Source organism: Furipterus horrens, unplaced genomic scaffold, assembly GCF_987537825.1.
Source record: "Furipterus horrens unplaced genomic scaffold, mFurHor1.1.pri manual_scaffold_10, whole genome shotgun sequence".
NCBI classification, from domain to species: domain Eukaryota; kingdom Metazoa; phylum Chordata; class Mammalia; order Chiroptera; family Furipteridae; genus Furipterus; species Furipterus horrens.
In genome coordinates, this window is record NW_028327180.1 from 51,161,757 (window position 1) to 51,180,903 (window position 19,147).

A 19,147-nucleotide genomic window follows, 5' to 3' on the forward strand; every position below is an offset into this window, starting at 1 on the left:
CCATGTGTATTACTTTGATTTAGGTATTAAGAAAAGGTATTGATATTAGAGCCCTGGCCAGGTGGCTCAGTTAGTTGGAGCATCGTTCTGTACACCAAAAGTTTGCAGGTTCAACTGCCAGTCAAGGCACACATACTTAGGGTTTATCTCAGGAATGCAAGGTTAGTTTAACATTTGAAAATCAATATAATCCACCATATTAACAAAAGAGAAAACACATAGGATTATTTCAGTAGATTCAGAAAAAGCATGTGACCAAAATTCAATTTCCCATTTATGATTTAAACAAACAAACCTCTCAGAAAACCAGGAAAAGGGGTATTTCCTCAATGGATGATCATCTATGAAAAGCCTACCATTAATGTCATACTTAATGGTAAAATATTGAATACTTTCCCCCTAAGGTTAGGAATAAGGCAAGGATGGTCTTTCTTGCCACTTCTGTTCAGCATTGTAATCCTAACCATTGAAAAAAAGCAAGAAATAGAACTAAAAGATATATATGTAGATTGGAAAGGAAGAAATAAAACTGTCTTACTTGCAAATTACAAGATTGTTTACATAGAAAATCCTAAGGAATCTACACAATAATTATTAGTAATTGAATTTAGCAAGGTCAGAGGATACAAAGTGAACAAACAAAAATCAATTGTGTTTTTATGCACTGTCAGCAAACAATTGGGAAGTGAAATTATTACCAAAAACTGTAACTACTTAGAAATAAATTTCAAAAATAGATGTAAATTCTCTTCACTGAAAACCACAAGACATTGCTGAGAGAAGCATAAGAGCTAAATATAGGAGAGGTATGTCATGGTCATGGATCAGAAAACACAGTGTTAAGATGTCAGTTCCCCAGATAGATGTGTAGGTACAATGTAATCTCAGTCAAAATACTAATAAGATTGCAAAATAGAAATTGGTAAGCTGATTATAAATTTATAGAGATGAAGGTTGAGAAGCAGCAAACCAGTTTTAAAAAGAACAAAGTTAAAGGACTTAACACTACCTGATTTCAAGACTTCCTGTAAAGTTATAATCAGGGTAGTGTGGTACTGATGCAACATAGACATATAGATCAATAAAATGAGAACCCAGAAATAGACACACACCTAAGTGGTCAGTTGATTTTTGACAAAGCAATTCAGCAGTGAAAAGAAAGACTTTAACAACAAATGGTGTTGGATCAACTGGATATCTATATGGAAAAAAAAGAAATCGCCTGTCACCCTACACAAAAAGTCAGTTAATAATTGGTCATGGACCTAAATGTAAAAGCTGAAACAGTTACCATTTTTATAAACTTCTAAAAGAAAGCATAGGAGAAATCTTTGTGACCTTGGATTAGTTTTCTTATGTCACAAAAAGCATACACCATAAAAACTGATAATTGCACTTCATCAAAATTAAAGTCTTTTGTTCCTGTGAATATGTTTTGTTAAGAAATAAAAAGGAAAGCCACAGACTGGGAGGAATTAAAAAGTGGGCAAAAGATTTGAATAGACAAGTCACAAATGAAGATATATAAATGGCCAGTAGCCTTCAAGAATATACTCAACATCATTACCAATTAGGGAAATGCAAATTAAAATGACAGTGAAATACCACTATGCAGCCATTAGAGTGGCTGAAATTAAAAAGACAGTTACCAAGTTTTGACAAGGATGTGGAGTGACTGGAACTCACTCTGCTGATGATAGTGTAAAGCTGCATTTTAACGACATGGGAAAATTACAGGGCACTTTCTTAATATGGTAATTATAGACTTCCAATACTACCCTGGCATTCCACCCCTAGGGGTTTGCCCAAGAGAAATGAAAACCTAAGATTTATACACAAATGTTTATATTAGCTTTAGTCATAATAGCCAAAACAAGGAAATGTTCAACAGGTAAACAGATAACCATGATATGGTATACATGTATTCTCACAATGGAGTACTACTCAGCAATAAAAAATTTTAAAAAAACCACACACACACACACCCCAACTGCTGATATATGCAGCAGCATGGATGACTCACAGAATCATTATGCTTAGTGAAAAAGAGCCAGACAGAAAGGACTGTACATATACTACTGGACAGCTCCATTGATTTAAAACTAGAAAGTGCACATTTATCTTTATTGACAGAAAGCAGAATAGGGATTGCCTGTTGCTGGACGCAGAGATGAGATTCTTTTAGAGGTATGGAAATGTTCTGTAAATTGATTGTGGTTGTGGTTTGACAAATATATCGTCGTCGGCAGCCGTCCGTCTCGAGAGACGATGGTGTAGCTTCTTAAGAGTCTATCTGCACCGCCGAGAATGGCTGTGCAGTCCGACTCGGGAGTGACACGGTATCTGTCTCCTCCCGTGTTGAATCGACATCTTGCGATGACGCTGGAGTGTCCTCTCCAGTGAAGCTGAAGCTACAGAGCCTGGGCAGGGTGATATGGAGGGTCTGCTGTTGCCCACGCAGCAGACCCCCCCTCTCTTCGCAGCTGAAGGGTCCAAGGGAAAGACGGAGTCAATACAGCTTGGCTTCAGGTGTGCCGCAGGAGTTGCCGGTGTTGACTACAACGTCAAACCGCCTTAGGGACTCCGGCTCCGGATTTTCTGTCGGGGTTTACTCCCTTAGCCTTTCCCCTGAAGAGGTATGCCACAAGGCAGCGGAGGTTTTTTGGAGTCAGAGTTTTCCTTCTCTGTTGACAAATATATACAGGTGTTAAAACTTATCAGATGCACACCTCAGTGGATGTAATTTTTTTAAAATATGCTTTATTGTTTATGCTGTTACAGTTGTCCCAATTTATTTTCTCTTTGTTCCCCTCCACCCAGTGTCCCCCCTTCCTCCAGTTGTCCCCTCCTTTAGTCCATGCCCATTGGTTGTGTATATAGTTCCTCTCAACATCTTCCAGTCTACTCCACTCCCTCCTACTATGCTTTTTAATTCCTGTACCATCTCCCTTCCTTTCCCCCCTTCCCCATCCCCACTGACCTCCCCCCAAAATGTTCCCCATACCTATAATTCTTTTCCCACTCTCGTTGCCTACTTAGTCTGCCTTTGTTTCAATTCCCTGGCTTCTGTTGTTGGTTGTTGTGATACAGTTTTCATTTTAATGTTCATAGTTTTGATCCTCTTTCTCCTAAACGAGTCCCTTTAACATTTCATATAACAGTGGTTTGGATCTGATGAACTCCTTCAGTTTTACTTTGTCCTGGAAGCACTTTCTCTGCCCTTCTATTCTGAATGAGAGCTTTGTTGGATAGAGTAATCGTGGTTTAGGATTTTGCTTTTCATTACTTTGAATATTTCTTGCCAGCCCCTTCTTGCCTGAAGTTTCTTTTGAGAAATCAGCTGATAGTCTTATTGGGACCCCTTTGTATGTAATTCTCTTCTTCTCTCTTGCTGCTTTTAAGATTCTCTCTTTATCCTTAATTTTTGACATTTTGATTATAATGTGCCTTGGTGTGGTTCTCCGTGGGTCCATTTTTTTTGGACTTGTCTGTGCTTCCTGGACCTGTAAGTCTATTTCCTTCCCCGAGTTAGGGAAGTTCTGTTTCATTATTTTTTCACATAATTTTTCAATTTCTAGTTCTTCTTCACCTTCTGGAAGCCCTATGATTCGGATGTTAGCCCACTTATAGCTGTCCGATAAATTTCTGAGCCTCTCATTTTCCTCACTTCTCGTTTCCTCTTTCTGCACTGGTTGACTGTTCCTTCCTTATGTTCCGATTTGTTGATTTGATCCCTGGTTTTCTCTCCCTCACCACTTGTTTTGTATGTGTTTTTGTTTGTTTCAGCAGGACTAGTCTTCATGCCTTCCCTGTCTTATTTAAGATCTGCTTTCAGGTCTGTAAGTATTTTTATAACCAAAGCTCTGAACTGAGCCTCAGAAAGATTTCCTATCTGCTGCTTCATTAGATCAGATATTTGCTGTCTGGTCAGCTGCGTCACCAGGATCTCTATCATGATCTGTGCCATCCTGACTGTTTTGTGTTTACCTTTGCTTCCTGGGCAGAGCTGTCACACCTCCCACGCCACAGGGGGCGGAGCCCTGTGCACTTGTCACAACCGGGGACCTGTCTCACCATACTGTGGCGTTTTCTGCGGGGGTGGGGGTCCTGGATGGATTCCTGCCATTCACTCTCCGTTAAGAGACCGGGAGCCTCCTCCTCCGTCGCCACGCCCTCTGGGCCTCACAGTCCAAGGCAATGGGGGGGTGCTCCCCAGGTGCTTCTTGCCTCCCCCTAAACACGGGTGTCTGTGCTTACCGCCATCCTGCCGTCGTCGCTGCTGCTGCTGCTGCTGCTGCCAGCACAGCTTGAACTCTCCTCCCCGGCTTTGCCCCTCTTGCCTGTCCGGATGAGCACCACTTCTTTATAACTTCATACATTGGACTTCCATTTATTTTCTGGAACTTCTGGTTATTTCTGGTTTTGCGGTAGTTGTATTCCTTCTTTGTGGAGGGAGACAGAGCGTGTCAACTAGGCTTCCATCTTGGCCGGAAGTCTCCTGTGTTTGTTTGCTTCTGTGTCCCAGGGAGAGCTGTCACTCGTACTACTAAGTTGTAAGGGGCGGAGCCTTAGGTATTAGTCAGTAACAGGTGACCTGTTTCACCAAGTTGTGGCGCTGTATGTGGGGGAGGGGTCCGAGAGGGAACAATGCCGCTTGCCCAGCACTCGCCCCTTTTCCAGACACTTCTTCCACTTCTGCACCGGACTGGTGCCCCTCTAGCTGCTGCCCTGCTGTCATTCCCAGAGTGGGTGGGTCTGCGGATGTTCTAGGACCGTGGGGGCCCTTTAACCAAGCAGACTCTGCTGAGAGACTGGTAGTTTCTGCCTCCGCCCCAACCGCCACTGGTCTGCACAGTCAAAAGCAATGAGGCTTAATTTTCCCCGGAGCTGGGACAGTGAGCTGCGTGGTCTGGTGAGGAGCTGGAAACGCTCCCCAGGTGTCCCTTCTGACTTTTTAAAACATGTAACTGCGCTTTCTGCTGGCCTGCCACTGCCACCCATGCTGCCACCACCACACCGTGTCCTCTCTGCCCCGGCTCTGCCCCTCCTAGCTGTCTGGATGATTATTTCTTCTTTATATCTTTGTTTACTGGACTTCCATGCACTTTGATTTTCTGGAACTTCTGGTTGTTTATAGTTTTGAGTTAGTTGTATTCCTTCTTAGTTGTGGATGGAGATGCAGCATGTCTGTCTACGCCTCCATCTTGGCCGGAAGTCTCTCTAGTGGATGTAATTTATTGTACCTAAAAAAACCCTCAATAAAGTTTATTATTATTTTTTAATCCTCACTTGAGGATATGTTTATTGATTTTAGAGAATGAGAGAGAAAGAAACATTGATCAGTTGCCTACTGTATGCACCTTGACCAGGGATTGAACTTGCAACCTTTTCGTGCACAGGACGATGCTCCAACCAACTGAGCCACCTGCCGGGGCTCAATAAAACATTTTTTTTAAAGGAGTATTGGAAGCTATACCCTAAAATTAATGCAGAATTTAGTGCAAAATGAGTGACTGGCTAAAATGAGATAGCAGGTGATAGGCTACTGTAAAACTGAATTGTAAGCCTGAAAGAATTGGAAATAAATGGAGAGAGAGGCCCTGTGAATAAGGGATTAGTAGTTTGCTTTAAAAAGATAAAATTGATTTTGAAATGTTGCCTGGAGTTGAAATATCTCTTTTTAAAAGTGTGCTTTAGGGAAAAATAATTTTTGCTCTTTAATATGTGGGTAAATTTCTAGCCATCTTTTGTAGTTAAATAACTGCTCATAGAGACAAAAAGAAAAGGGAGCAAAAGATATGATGTTTATAGATAATTTGTAAGTAGATAAATTCAGATGGCCAATAAACATGAGCTCACAGAAGTATGAACAAAGATATTTGTTGCCACATTATTCATAATCACAAAAACGTCAAAAACAAGAATAACTTCAGTGTTTAATAATAGCTGATTAGTTAGGTGAATTATATTATCTCCAAAATGCGAACTCTGAAAATCACATTGTAGAAGAATATTTGTTAGTGTGATAAAACTTTAGTGTTTAATATAAAATCCAGAAGACATTATAAGATTGTATAGTGTAACAATATAAAATAATATCTTTAAGTGTTAAAAATATAAAGATATACACAAATTTTAATAGTGGTTATCTCTGGTTGATGACATTCTAAGACGTATTTTCTGTGCTTTTTCTAGTTTTTTAAAAACTTTTGCATTGAGTATATAGTAGCTTTGATTTAGAGAAATTTTAAATAGTAGTTTTGAGGATTAGCAGAAGGTTGATAATTGATATTACACAGATATTCATTATGCTGTTCTATTTTTGTAAATTCTATGTTTGAGAATTTTTAAAAAGTTAAAATAACCTTAAACCTTCACTTTATTCATATCATAATATAAGCCATATTTATCAAGCATAGCTCTCGTCGTCGGCAGCCGTCCGTCTCGAGAGACGATGGTGTAGCTTCTTAAGAGTCTATCTGCACCGCCGAGAATGGCTGTGCAGTCCAACTCGGGAGTGACATGGTATCTGTCTCCTCCTGTGTTGAATCGACATCTTGCGATGACGCTGGAGTGTCCTCTCCAGTGAAGCTGAAGCTACAGAGCCTGGGCAGGGTGATATGGAGGGTCTGCTGTTGCCCATGCAGCAGACCCCCCCCTCTCTTCGCAGCTGAAGGGTCCAAGGGAAAGACGGAGTCAATACAGCTTGGCTTCAGGTGCGCCGCAGGAGTTGCTGGTGTTGACTACAACGTCAAACCGCCTTAGGGACTCCGGCTCCGGATTTTCTGTCGGGGTTTACTCCCTTAGCCTTTCCCCTGAAGAGGTATGCCGCAAGGCAGCGGAGGATTTTTGGAGTCAGAGTTTTCCTTCTCTGATGTGCCCTGACTGGAAGATCGAACCAGCGACACTTAGCTCGCAGGCCGACGCTCAATCCACTGAGCCAAACCAGCCAGGGCCCAAAACAGTTTTTAGTACTGTTTAGCATAGCTCTATTTATGAGGTTATTTAATGACAGATTAAAGGGCCTTAAAGTTTGATTTTAATGAACACATTGTATAATAAAAAATTGGTTCACACTGGTTACCAAACAAGAAAAGATTTTGAATTTTGACACAAAAACCTGTTGATGATGTATTGATTATCTTACTAATGGTCTGTAATCTTTCTAGCCTTGTAGAAACAGGTGAATTTTCCTCTCTGCTGACATCCATCCAGCAATACCCTGATTATTGGATGAATTGAAGCTGGATTGAATATTGGTAGTATTACTGTTGATTGAACGACTTATAATAGAGTTGTATATATTTCTAAATTCTAATTTATGTTTTTGAATAAATAATCCAATAACGTGGCATAAAAAATGTAAAGTTATGCAGCAAAAAGTCTTCTTCCTATTCCTCACTCTGGGCCACCAGTTCCCTGCCTTGGGGATGTTAAAGTCCACCACCAAAGACCACCGGGAACATATCTGTCGTCAAAAATAAGTTTATTTAGGTTGCTGCAGCAAGGAATAACTGTGGGGCCTCTCAGAAGGTGGGAGTTAGGGGATATGTAGGGTTTTAGGGGCTATGGTTTGTCATAGAGTGATTTTAGGATGGGAGTTAGTCGTCTGGGCAGAGATTGGCTAGAATATGTAATTTAGGTGAGTTATTAGAGCAGTGAATGGTTTTATCTTCAATATACATGAGTCCCAGAGGGGTTACTGTCAGTTCATTGTGTATATGGTATTGTAACCTAATGAGCTGATATTTAAAAGGGTATGAGCTTAAGTATTAAGTAGTCTGTAATGCACATTGTGGTTTGGTTTGGTTTAGTTTCTCTGTTTTACAAGTCGCAGTGTTTTTCTGAGCATTGATGAGCAATTCTGATTTTTGTTTCAATTCTCAGTCTCTACTTCTGATCATTTGTTAATTAAGCTGGAGGAGTTACCATTTAGGGGAAGTGATCAATAAAGATCTGAACCATTACTGGATAGGTTGTGAATGTTTATCAAGCTTCTGGTGCTAGTAATTTGGACTTCCATAAGCATAGTCTATTTTGTTCTTTTTCTTAGGTAATCATTTATTGAATTATCTGGCATGATAATGGCTGACTACAGCATTTAAGACCCCAGTGATCACACACACGTTATCTGCCACAGACAAAACCGCAAACAAGGACGATTATTAAAATTTGAAATAATGTCCCATATATCCCATATTTATTTGGATTTTCCTTTGGTGTCCAAGTAATTTTTCCCCCTTTGATATGGATTATTCACCTTTGCCAGGTCTGAAAAATTAGTCCTATATTTGGTGGTTATCAAGGATAAAGATCTTGGTAGTACTAAGAATAAAGGACAGGGTGGTTATTTATAGTCTAGAATCTTGAATCAGCAGATAGAGAGAAGAAAATAGCCAAGAGAATAAAGGGCAAAATCATGCAACATGCATGGTAGTCAGTGGCTTCTGGCACCTGGGAGGATGTGTTCTCATAGTCTTGGGTACAAACAGCCTGTTCACATTGTCTTCAGCTTTTAGACCAAAACAGTTCTGGAAATCCTGGCTCAGCCACAATGTCTGTCTATAGCAATGATGTCAGCAATACACATAATTAATTTTTTGTAGTATCAGTGGTTATGAATGTATGATACATACCTTTATAGAAGTTAATGATATCTCCACAAGGTCCAATTCCTGATCTTTAGGTGATAACTGGGAGTTTTAAGTGAACATAAGGAAGAAGCAGAAACTACTTGTGCATGTTGTTCTGTAGGCATTAGTTAATTTGTTTTATTAACCATCATTATTAGAATGGAAGAGAGTGGTATCCCCTATTGAAGTAAGTACATAGTAAGTTTTACAAGGAGTTAGTCACCAATTGTCCTGATAGTAAGAACATGCAATGAACAAGGACCATTGATGAATCCCCAGCCTTTTGATTTATCCTGTGAATCTCACCAGTACAGGCTTATTTAAAGAGGTAAAATCTTTTTTTAGACAGCAAGTGTCATCTTTGTATGTGAACGTATATTTCTTTTAACCTAAAGGATACACAAAATTTGAGGCATATTTACTTTTTACATACTTTATTTATACATGATTAATTTAGGAAGGCAGAACTTCCCATTTTATGTATCATGTTTTTTTTCTTTTAACTCAATTTTAATGAAGCAGAGAGTTCTTGCAATATTTTTAAGTTAATTAAAATTTTGATAATGCCAAACAAAACTAATAGTTTCTATAATCCTTTAAAAACATTTTTAATAAAAGGCAGCCGGTGTTAGTTTCTTGTGTATATAAAAGTGTATTTGTAATTGTTGAAAGACCTTAGGAAAGAACTTTGACTTTAAGAAATCTGTGTTTACTTTCTATTGCTGTGTAACAAATGACCATAAACAGTATCTTTAGAAAATACCATTTTTCCCCTTCGGCCAAGTTAGAGCGTTGTCCCCATATGCTGAGATTTTGGGTTTGATTGCTGGTCAGAGCACATACAAGAATCAAGCAATGAGTCATAAACATGGGGAACAACAAATCTCTCTCCCTCTCTCTCCCCCTTTTCCCCCACCCCTTCCTTCCTCTGACTCTCTAAAATCAGTTAGAAACTTTTAAAAAATCACACGTTTTTAGCTCACCGTTCTGTGGGTGAGAGTCCAGTTCTGGCAGGGACTTTTTTGCTCAGGGCTTCAAAGGCAGAAATCAAAGTGCCCACCAAGCACTTGTTCCTGTGGAGGCTCTGAAGGAAGAATTTGCTCTTAAGCTCATTCAGGTCGTTGGCAGTTCCTTGGGATGGTAAGATTGAAGTTCTCTCTCTCTCTCTCTCTCTCTCTCTCTCTCTTTTTTTGGGGTGGGGGGGCTACCATCAACCAGGGACCACTCCCAGCTCCCAGAGGCTGCCTGCACCCCTTGCTTTGTGGCACCTTCTGTCTTCCAGCCAACCATGGAGAACTCGTACTTCGAATCCCTCTCATGTTTTAAATCTCTGAAATCCTACAAATTTGATCCCTTAGATCTAGATTTAAAGGTGTCGTGTCAGGCCCACCTGGATAATCTCCCTATTTTAAGATCAGCTGATTGGAGACCTGAATTATATTTTCAGACTTCTTTCCCAGCAGTACCTAGATTATTATTTGTTGGAATAACTGGGAGAAGATTATGTATATCATGGGCCAGGGAGTGCCTGCTTCCTGTCTGCCATAACGTATTTTTAACGTTTTGAAGCATAAGCCACAGGATTTCCTCAGTGTTTTCTTAGTAACTCTTGGTTGTTTGTAGGTGTAATTTAAATTCGAGACTGAATTTTTGAATATTATTAAGAGTCAGTTTTGGGTAGAGCTCTGCTGACCTGAGAAAAGTCTTATTTACTTATGTATAAAACTGATTAACATAGGGGAAGTTAATGTAATTGCCTCTTTTTTTGCCCTTGGCATCTGTTACTTTTCTTTTAATAAAGTTTACAAAATTTGAAAAATTGAAATGTAGGACAGAGCGGATAGAAAAAAACAAAATCATCTATAGTCCATATACTTTTGCTTATGCTTTTATAATTTTCTTTAAGTTTTTATCGTTAACTTAAAAGAAATATTATGATTATATAGTGTATGAAATAATTATACTGACTTCTTAAATATATATTTTTGTATTAGAAGAGTAATAGAGGATCAAAGTTAAAAAACAGAAAAATAGGAAAAATAAAATAATTTGCAATTTTGTTTCCTGGAACTAATATTTAGACATATTTCCTTACTGTCTTTTCTAACACATTACTTAGTTATAGTTTAGAACATATTGTATGGATTTATTTTTAAATAGAGTTAACACTGAAAGACTTATATATTTAAGATGAGTTGTTTGACATATTATTTATCACCTAGTAGTTTTTTTGTATCCTAACCTTTAAAAATGACTTCCAGCCCTGGCTGGTGTAGCCCAGTGGATTGAGCGCCGGCCAGGGAGCCAGAGTTGTCGGTTCGATTCCCAGTCAGGGCACAGGCCTGGGTTGTGGGCCAGGTTCCCCAGATGGGAGCTCACAAGAGGCAACCACACATTAATGTTTCTTTCCCTCTCTTTAAAAATAAATAAATAAATAAAATCTTTTAAAAAATGACTTCATTGGTTCTATATGAATTTTAGATTATAAATGTGCCTTTTATTTTTAAATTTTTACATATGGATGTATGTGTGACACATATATGTAGGTTTATAATCAATATTTAATGGAACAGTAAAAATGAAAGAAAAAGAACTCCATTGTCTGAATTGATTCACTCCCTAAGGGCCCCTGATAAGCTGAATTTTTACTGTATCCTGTATATTATTATTATCCTCAATGGACCAAGGACATCAGTGGTTCTACTGGCTCATCTTCATACCTCTTGTTCCTTGAGACAAGACACCCATGGCTCTGGCAACCCTATGGGGAACTGTAGCTCAGTAGAAGAAAATGCTTTGAAAAGAGGTTTTAAAAGAACTTAAAAAGTAAAACAGAGCACCATGTGCCTCCTCTCACCTCTTCTGGCCTCTTATACTAACTATAACATCAGAATATCTCAGTTGAAGACGCAGACTGATGTTGGACCTCAGGGCAGCAGTATTTACCTGCAAAAATACTGATAGACTGGGCTCTCTCACTCTGAATTTTTGAAGAATACAAAAAAATATTATTTTAATTACTTGATAATGAAAATTGTTTTATTACTATTATACTTCTACTTTTGAGAGAGGGGAGGTAAAGACCAAATTTTGTCTCATAATTTTCCTTGCAGTGTGTCCAAAATGTGATTTGGATGTGGACATCAACCACATCGAGAGAGATTCTGTTTTAATAGTGGGCTTAAAAAACATCATTCTAGAAACACATTTCCTAGGATTGGGAAGAAAACAAAACAGAAGATGTGCACAGGAGTGAAACTTTTTCTGAATTACATAATCTTTCTGAAATCACCCTGGACTTCTGAGTCTAGGGTTCAAAGTGAATAAAGATAGACTTGAAAATCTTTGGTACCATGACTTGCGTAGGTTTTTCTTAATTTTAATTAAACTCTTGATGGTGGTCATCTAGATTTAAGTTTTTGCATTAAAAAGTTTTTTTTTAATTATTGAAGTATAATATACAAAATGCACAAATTCTATAAGTACAGCTTGATGAATTTTCACAAAGGGAACACACTTGTGTAACCAGCATACAAAACAAGAAATAGTTACCTAAAGTGTTGAGGTATTTTTGCTCAAAAAGGCTATGTTGGTGTTACACTTTCTAGTTCCTTTGATTCTGTGAATATCTTTCTGTAACCCTCACACATAGTATAAATTATTGGCTGTGCACAAAACTTATATGTCACAACCTCTTTTTGGAGTTCTATACATGTTATTCCAGTGATGTTAAAAATTTAATATTTCAGAAAAAACCTGTAGACCATTGTGATTGAAGTATTTTTCTTTATCCTTGTAATTCAAATATTTTTCAAGAATGTGATTAGCTTTTCTTGAAACACAGAAATGCAATTTAATTAGTTTAAGCAAACCTTTCTAGCTCAGAAAAGTTATCAAATTTATTTTGAGTATTTTCCCTGTCACATTGGTTCTAGTTTATTTCTTCGGAAATATCATTAACTCTTATTTTGGTTCTCCATACTCTATTCTCTGTGTGTCATCCCTCATTATTTTTGTATTTGTCCTTTTCCTTGGCATCCTAAAGAACTTCTCTAGTTTGTCTTCCATATTGCATATTTTATTTTTAGCAGTTTAATTTCTGCTCTTTGCTCTCTCCCAGAAATTCTTCTTTTTCTTTCTTCCTTTTTTTAATCCCTACTTTTATTTTATTTTTTAATTTTGGATTTATTTATTGTTTTCCTATTACAATTGTTCCACTTTTCCCCCCATTCTTCCTTTTCTGAACCGTCCATCCTTTCATTTCATCATTGCCTTATATCTCTATCTGTTACATAGAAGCCATGTTGTCTCATTTTTTATTTTTCTTAGCTTCATAAACATGTCTTTTGAACCTTTCAATTTCAGTGCTCTGCTCTTTCATTGAATCTTTGGGATGGTATTCTTTTTCTCTTGCCACCCAGAATTTTTGTCTCTCTTTTTTTTTTTTTTTTTTAACTGATGATTCCAAGTGCCTAAATACCACCTAGAATGTGCTCTATAAATATTGGGTTGACCAGACAGTTCACTTGGATTTTTCTGTGAGATGGCTCTAGTAGTTGTCTTTAACTTTATTTGAAACAATTTTGTTAGATTGTATTGTGACAGCTGTCCTATCAGTGAGCATTAAAAAAACATCAAAATTGGTGAATTTTTGTGTAGCCATTTTAATATTGAAGGTGGAAGAAAATATGCAACATTCTTGACACATTATGCTTTATTACTTCAGGAAAGGTAAAAACGCAACTGAAATGCAAAAAACATTTGTGCAGTGTATGGAGAAGGTGCTGTGACTGATGGAATGTGTCAAAAGTGGTTTGCGAAGTCTCATGCTGGAGATTTCTCACTGGGCAATGCTCCATGGTCAGGTAGACCAGTTGAAGTTGATAGTGATCAAATTGAGACATTAATTGAGAGCAGTGAGCATTCTACCATGGAGGGGGGAGATAGCCAATATACTCAAAATATGAAAATCAGTAGTTACTGGTGAAAGTGAAAAATGTGTCTTTTTACTTTACAGCCAGCCCCAATAGTTGTAGTCTTTACTTAAGCTTGAATGAAGTGAGTATGCCTGGCTCCGCTGAAATTATTGACAAGAGCATCTGCTGTCCCAAAGAACAAGCATTCCAGGAGTCACTTCCGCTAACATTTATTGGTTAAAGCAAGTCACTGAGGCTAGCTTGGATTCCAGGGGAGAGGAATTAGATTCTACTTCTTGATAGAGCAGAAGCAATATCACATTGCAGAAGAGTATATGGAGTGGGACATAGTTTTGCAGCCATTTTTGGAAAATAAAATCTATTACAGACATTGTAACAGCAAAATATGTAATAACTAGATTTCCAAAAATTGGATATTGGTTAAATAAATTATGATGTAAGTAAATTTTGGTATTTAGAAGAAAATATGATCTATGCATCAAAGTACTTATCTTGATTCAAGCTCTACTACTTGCACATAGAATAGTGCCTTACACATAGTAGCAGTTTTCAATAAAATTACTTAAATGAATTCCTTGAAGAGATTTGGTGAGTTGTTGTCCATCGTTTATTGTTTTTATGGTGAGAGCTTTTATTTTGTTTTGTCATTTTTGTATATATTTTAGTTAGAAATTAAGAGCTTTTAGAATCAAGAGTTACTAGTCATTTTCCAATGGAAATTCCATTTTATTTTGAGTCAACTATTTCTAAAATGTATGCTTTACATCAATGGGTTTATTTTTTGCATTTTTATTCCTTCTGCTTATTTAGTAGGGAAAGTCTTGAGTTCTTGTTTTGTTTTTTGTTTTGACAACCTGCAAGTCAGAAAATATTTAGTATATACAATTTCTAATGTGGCATCCTAAATTACTTTGAAACACTTAAGAATAATTAATGTTTTTCCTGTAGTAAGTTAATAGATATTCTTATTTGCTAAGAGTTTGGAAAATATAGAATGGCCCATTTAAAATGGGCTCTGATTTAAAGGTATTGTTAGAGGCATTGATAGCTTGGCTTGTTTTTCTTCTAAATAGAGAAAGTATTAACAAGTTCTATTTTCAAGAAATGACCACAGCAATATTTCTAGTCTCACGTTCTCTCACAGAATTTTGCTGCTTTGCATCAGTAAGTGGAATCTATTTCCTCTCTCCTTGCACTTGGCAGGCTGTGATTGCTCCAGACAATTGAATACAGTGTAAATAATGCAGTATGGCTTTCGAGGCTATAATATGAAAAGGATACAGGTTCCTCCTGGCCTTTTCTTAAGATGCATACCCTTAGTTAATATCCAAAATTTATAAAGAACATATAAAACAACTCAAAAAAACAAAAACCCAAACCAATTTAAAAATAGGCAAAGAATCTGAATAGACACATCTCCAAAGAGGTCGTACAGATGCCCCATAGACATATGAAAAGATGCTCAATGTCACTAATCATTAGAGAGATACAAATTAAAACCACAATGAGATATCACCTCACACTTGTCAGAATAGCTATCGTCAAAAATCACCAAAAAAAAAAAAAAAAAAAAAAAAATGTGCTGGCGAGGATGTGGAGAAAAGGGAACCTTCATGTACTGTTGATGGGAATGCAGACTAGTGCAGCCACTGTGGAAAGAAGTATGGAGTTTCCTCAAAAAATGAAAAATAGAACTGCCTAATGATCCAGCAGTTCCACTTCTGGGTATATATACAAAGGAAATGACAACTTTATAAATGGAATAAGGAGGCAACATACAGCCACAGAAGAAAGGATGCAAGAAGCAACCTTTATGTTATCATTTGTACGATGGTAGAAGCTAAAACTTCAGCTTGTTCATCTGCCTGCAGAGTTGAAGTGTTTAAATTATATTTTATTGATTATGCTGTTAGAGTTGTCGTGATTTTTCCCCCTTGGCTCCCCTCCACCCAGCACCACCCACTCCCTCAGACAATCCCCCCACCATTGTTCACGTCCATCGGTAATGAGTATAAGTTCTTTGGCTACTCCACTTCCTATACTGTACTTTACATCCCCATGGCTATTCTCTAACTACCTATTTGTACTTAATCCCTTCACCTCTTCACCCAGTCTCCCCTATCCCGCCTCCCATCTGGCTACCATTGAAACACTCTGTATCCATGATTCTGTTTTTGTTCTTGTTTGCTTAGTCTGTTTTTTAGGTTTAATTGTTGATAGGTACTTTTTGCCTTTTTATTGTTCATAGTTTTTATCTTCTTTTTTGTAAATAAGTCCCTTTAACATTTCGTATAATAACGATTTGGTGATGATGAACTCCTTTAGTTTCTTCTTTTCTGGGAAGCTCTTTATCTGCCCTTCAGTTCTAAATGATAGCTTTGCTGAGTGGAGCAATCTTGGCTGTAGGTCCCTGCTTTTCATGACTTTGAATATTTCTTGCCAATCCATTCTAGCCTGCAAAGTTTCTTTTCAGAAATCAGCTGATAGTTTTATGGGAACTCCCCTGTAGGTAACTAACTGCTTTTTTCTTGCTGCTTTTCAGATTCTCTCTTTACCTTTCACCTTTGGCATTTTGATTATGATGTGTCTTGTTGTGGTCCTCTTTGAGTCTAGCTTGTTTGGGACTCTGTGCTTCCTGGACATGATGTCTATTTCCTTCACCAAATCAGGAAAGTTTTCTTTCATTATTTTTTCAAATAGATTTCCAATTTCATGCTCTTTCTCTTTTCCTTCTGGCAGCCCTATGATACAAATGTTGGCCCTCTGAAGGTTGTCCCAGAGGCTGCTTATACAGCCCTCATTTTTTTTTTGGATTCTTTTTTTTTCTTCTTATTCTGATGGGTTGTTTTTTGGTGCCGTATGTTCCACATCATTGATTTGATTCTCGGCTTTATCCACTCTACTGTTGTTTCCCTGTAAGATGTTTATTTCAATTAGTGTATCCTTCATTTCTGACTGGATCTTTTCTATGCTGTTGAGGTCCTTGCTAAGTTCCTTGAGCATCCTTATAACCAATGTTTTGAACTCTGCATCTGACAGATTGCTTAGCTCCATTTCGTTTAGCTCTTTTTCTGGAGTTTTGATCTGTTCTTTCATTAGGGCCATGTTTCTTTGTCTCCTCATTTTGGCAGCCTACCTGTATTTGTTTCTGTGTATTAGGTAGAGTTGCTTTGACTCTGTGTCTAGGTAGTGTGGCCTAATGTAGTAGGTGCTCTATAGGGTCTAGTGGCACAGCCTCCCCTATCACCCAAGCTGGGTACTTGAAGTACACTCTTCTCTTATAGTTAGGCCTCTTTGCCTGAGCTGTATAAAGCAAACTGAGATGGCTGCCACGTATGCTGGGCTTAGAGATTCCCAGGCCAAGCCAAACTGTGAATCTAAGCTGGCTGCTGCTAGTGCCAGGCCAGGGGCTCACTGAGGCCAGCTGTTGCTTCTTTGATAGGATTTAGGGAGTTCAGAAACAGGATCCAAGACCAGCCATTCATATGGAAAAGCAGCTTGGGTGGGCCTGTAAGTTGGGTGGGCAGAGTCTCTGGGTATCTCCAAAGTGGGTGAAACAGTGTTAGCCAGGTTGATGGAGTCTCAGATATGGCACCAGCTTATCAGCTCTGTTGGGGGAGGATTTAGAAAAGGGGCAATGGCCTCTGCTCACCTTAATGCCAGACACTTCAGTTTCTCCCTGGATACCACTGATGTCTTTCAAGCTGCTACCCCAGTGCTGGAGCTCAGAGGGAGTGAGTCTGAGTAGGTGAGTCCATGTATGGGTTCTTTAAGAGGAATTGCTTGGGGCCCCAGCAGTTTCTTCCACTGACTCAATCCCTGGTGGTTTTTGCAGCCTTAAGGTGCAGGGACTTATATCTTCCTGGCACTGGAACCCTGGGCTGGGATCCTGGTGTGAGGCTAGTAGTCCTTGCTCTCGAGATATCACTTCCAAAATTTTATCCACCGCACACGGGTGAGAGACCAGCCCATTCTGTGTCTGTGCGCCTTCTACTAGTCTTGTTGGATATGGTTTCTTTAATTCTGTAGTTATCAGAATTCCATTCATCTCAATTTCTGATGGTTCTGAGTGATGGTTCTATATTTTAGTTGTAATAGTGATGTGGTTGTGCAAAGAGGCGACCCATATCTGCCTACGCTGCCATCTTGACTAGGTTGTATTTTTTTTTTATTAATGTAATCCTGTGTGCCTTTAAAGGCAGTTGGAAATGAACTTCTCAGGGATTTGGGTTCTTAGAGCAGGGTCATCATTCATTGTGAAGTGAGTAGGGAAGTGAGTTGAACATCATCTTTTGTGTCCATTAGATTTACTAAAATATCTAAACTCAGGCTTGAAGATGTATAAATCCATAGTATCTAAGTTTTGACTCTAGTCTGTTACTTGTTCCCCTTGTTACTTTATCCACAACAGTGTTAACTGTAAGTGTGGGTTGTAGAACAGTGTTAAGTCCATCCACCAATTGCTACTAAGTGCAGTTGAGCATTTAAAAGCTTTTATAGCAATTTGACACTGATACGACATTTATGCATGTGATCATCTTTCTAGTAATTTATTTTTATTGCATTTTACATAGTACTGACTTTGACGGATTGTTGGTGGGGGAGTTCCCACAGATAGTTTACAAGGCGCTACTCTATAGTCTTCTTTTCCCCTCAGAAATTTCAAACTCCTTGTATCCATGTGGCCGCAGTAGATATTGTGAGAAAGGATGTGAAGACTAGTAAACTATGACTGTGTGATGAGTGTGGGAAAAGGTGCCGATTATCTGAGATTAGTTCTGTCTTTACTTAGAATTTCCTTTAACCATTGTCCTGTTTTACTCTAAGACCATTTTAAAGTGCACAAGAATTGCCTGGGGCACCTGTTAACAGGAGATGCCTGTGGGGGAACCTCAGAAGTTCTCATTCCTCAAGTCTGAGGCCCAGACGGCTACAATTGTTGATTCTAACAAGTGTTGTTCCTGGATAGGTCATTCAAAACAGGGTACTTGAGAGTAAAGGGGGGGGCACTATTAATAATTAGATCAGGACAAAATAAATAAACTGGGACTATCACAATAGGCATACATGGACATACAGTTGCTCTGTATCTGGGGCATTTTTTTTCTTTTAACAGAGATTTAAAGTTTCATTGGGAAGCTGTTTCCTTCCGTGATTAAACTTGGCTGGATTTCCTTTAGTCTCCTCAGGACTGGCTGTTTCCACTCTTCTATGAATCAGCCTCAACTACAGTGCTCATGGGACGTGCCTATTAAAAGAAGGGAGATAGAATTCAGGGCTTCTAAACTTAGCCAGAAGTAACTTGAGGTGAGGTAGGACCTACTCCTTTAAAGTTGAAGTTTTTTATTTTGTGATTTCACAGATACTGATTTTATTTGCCCTAATCTAAAAATCTAGGACTCCTGAAACTTTCTGTTATGCCTGTCCCAAGCCAGTCTTAATTCCGCTTAGTGTTCCTGGCTCAGCTGTGTCCCATTTCTCTTAGCTGGACATAATCCCCTTGATCCATTTCAACCTTGCTGTTGCTTTTCATTTAACTAAGGGACTTGTTTACTTGTTTTGTTTTAAATAAATTAC

At 38.3% G+C, this 19,147-nt stretch overlaps 1 protein-coding gene across 5 annotated transcripts in view; it reads left to right on the forward strand.

Moving 5' to 3' along the window:
• The window catches only part of PPP3CC (protein phosphatase 3 catalytic subunit gamma), a 79,113-nt gene that overhangs the window by 14,401 nt on the left and 45,565 nt on the right, over positions 1-19,147 (forward strand). The window lies entirely within an intron of this gene.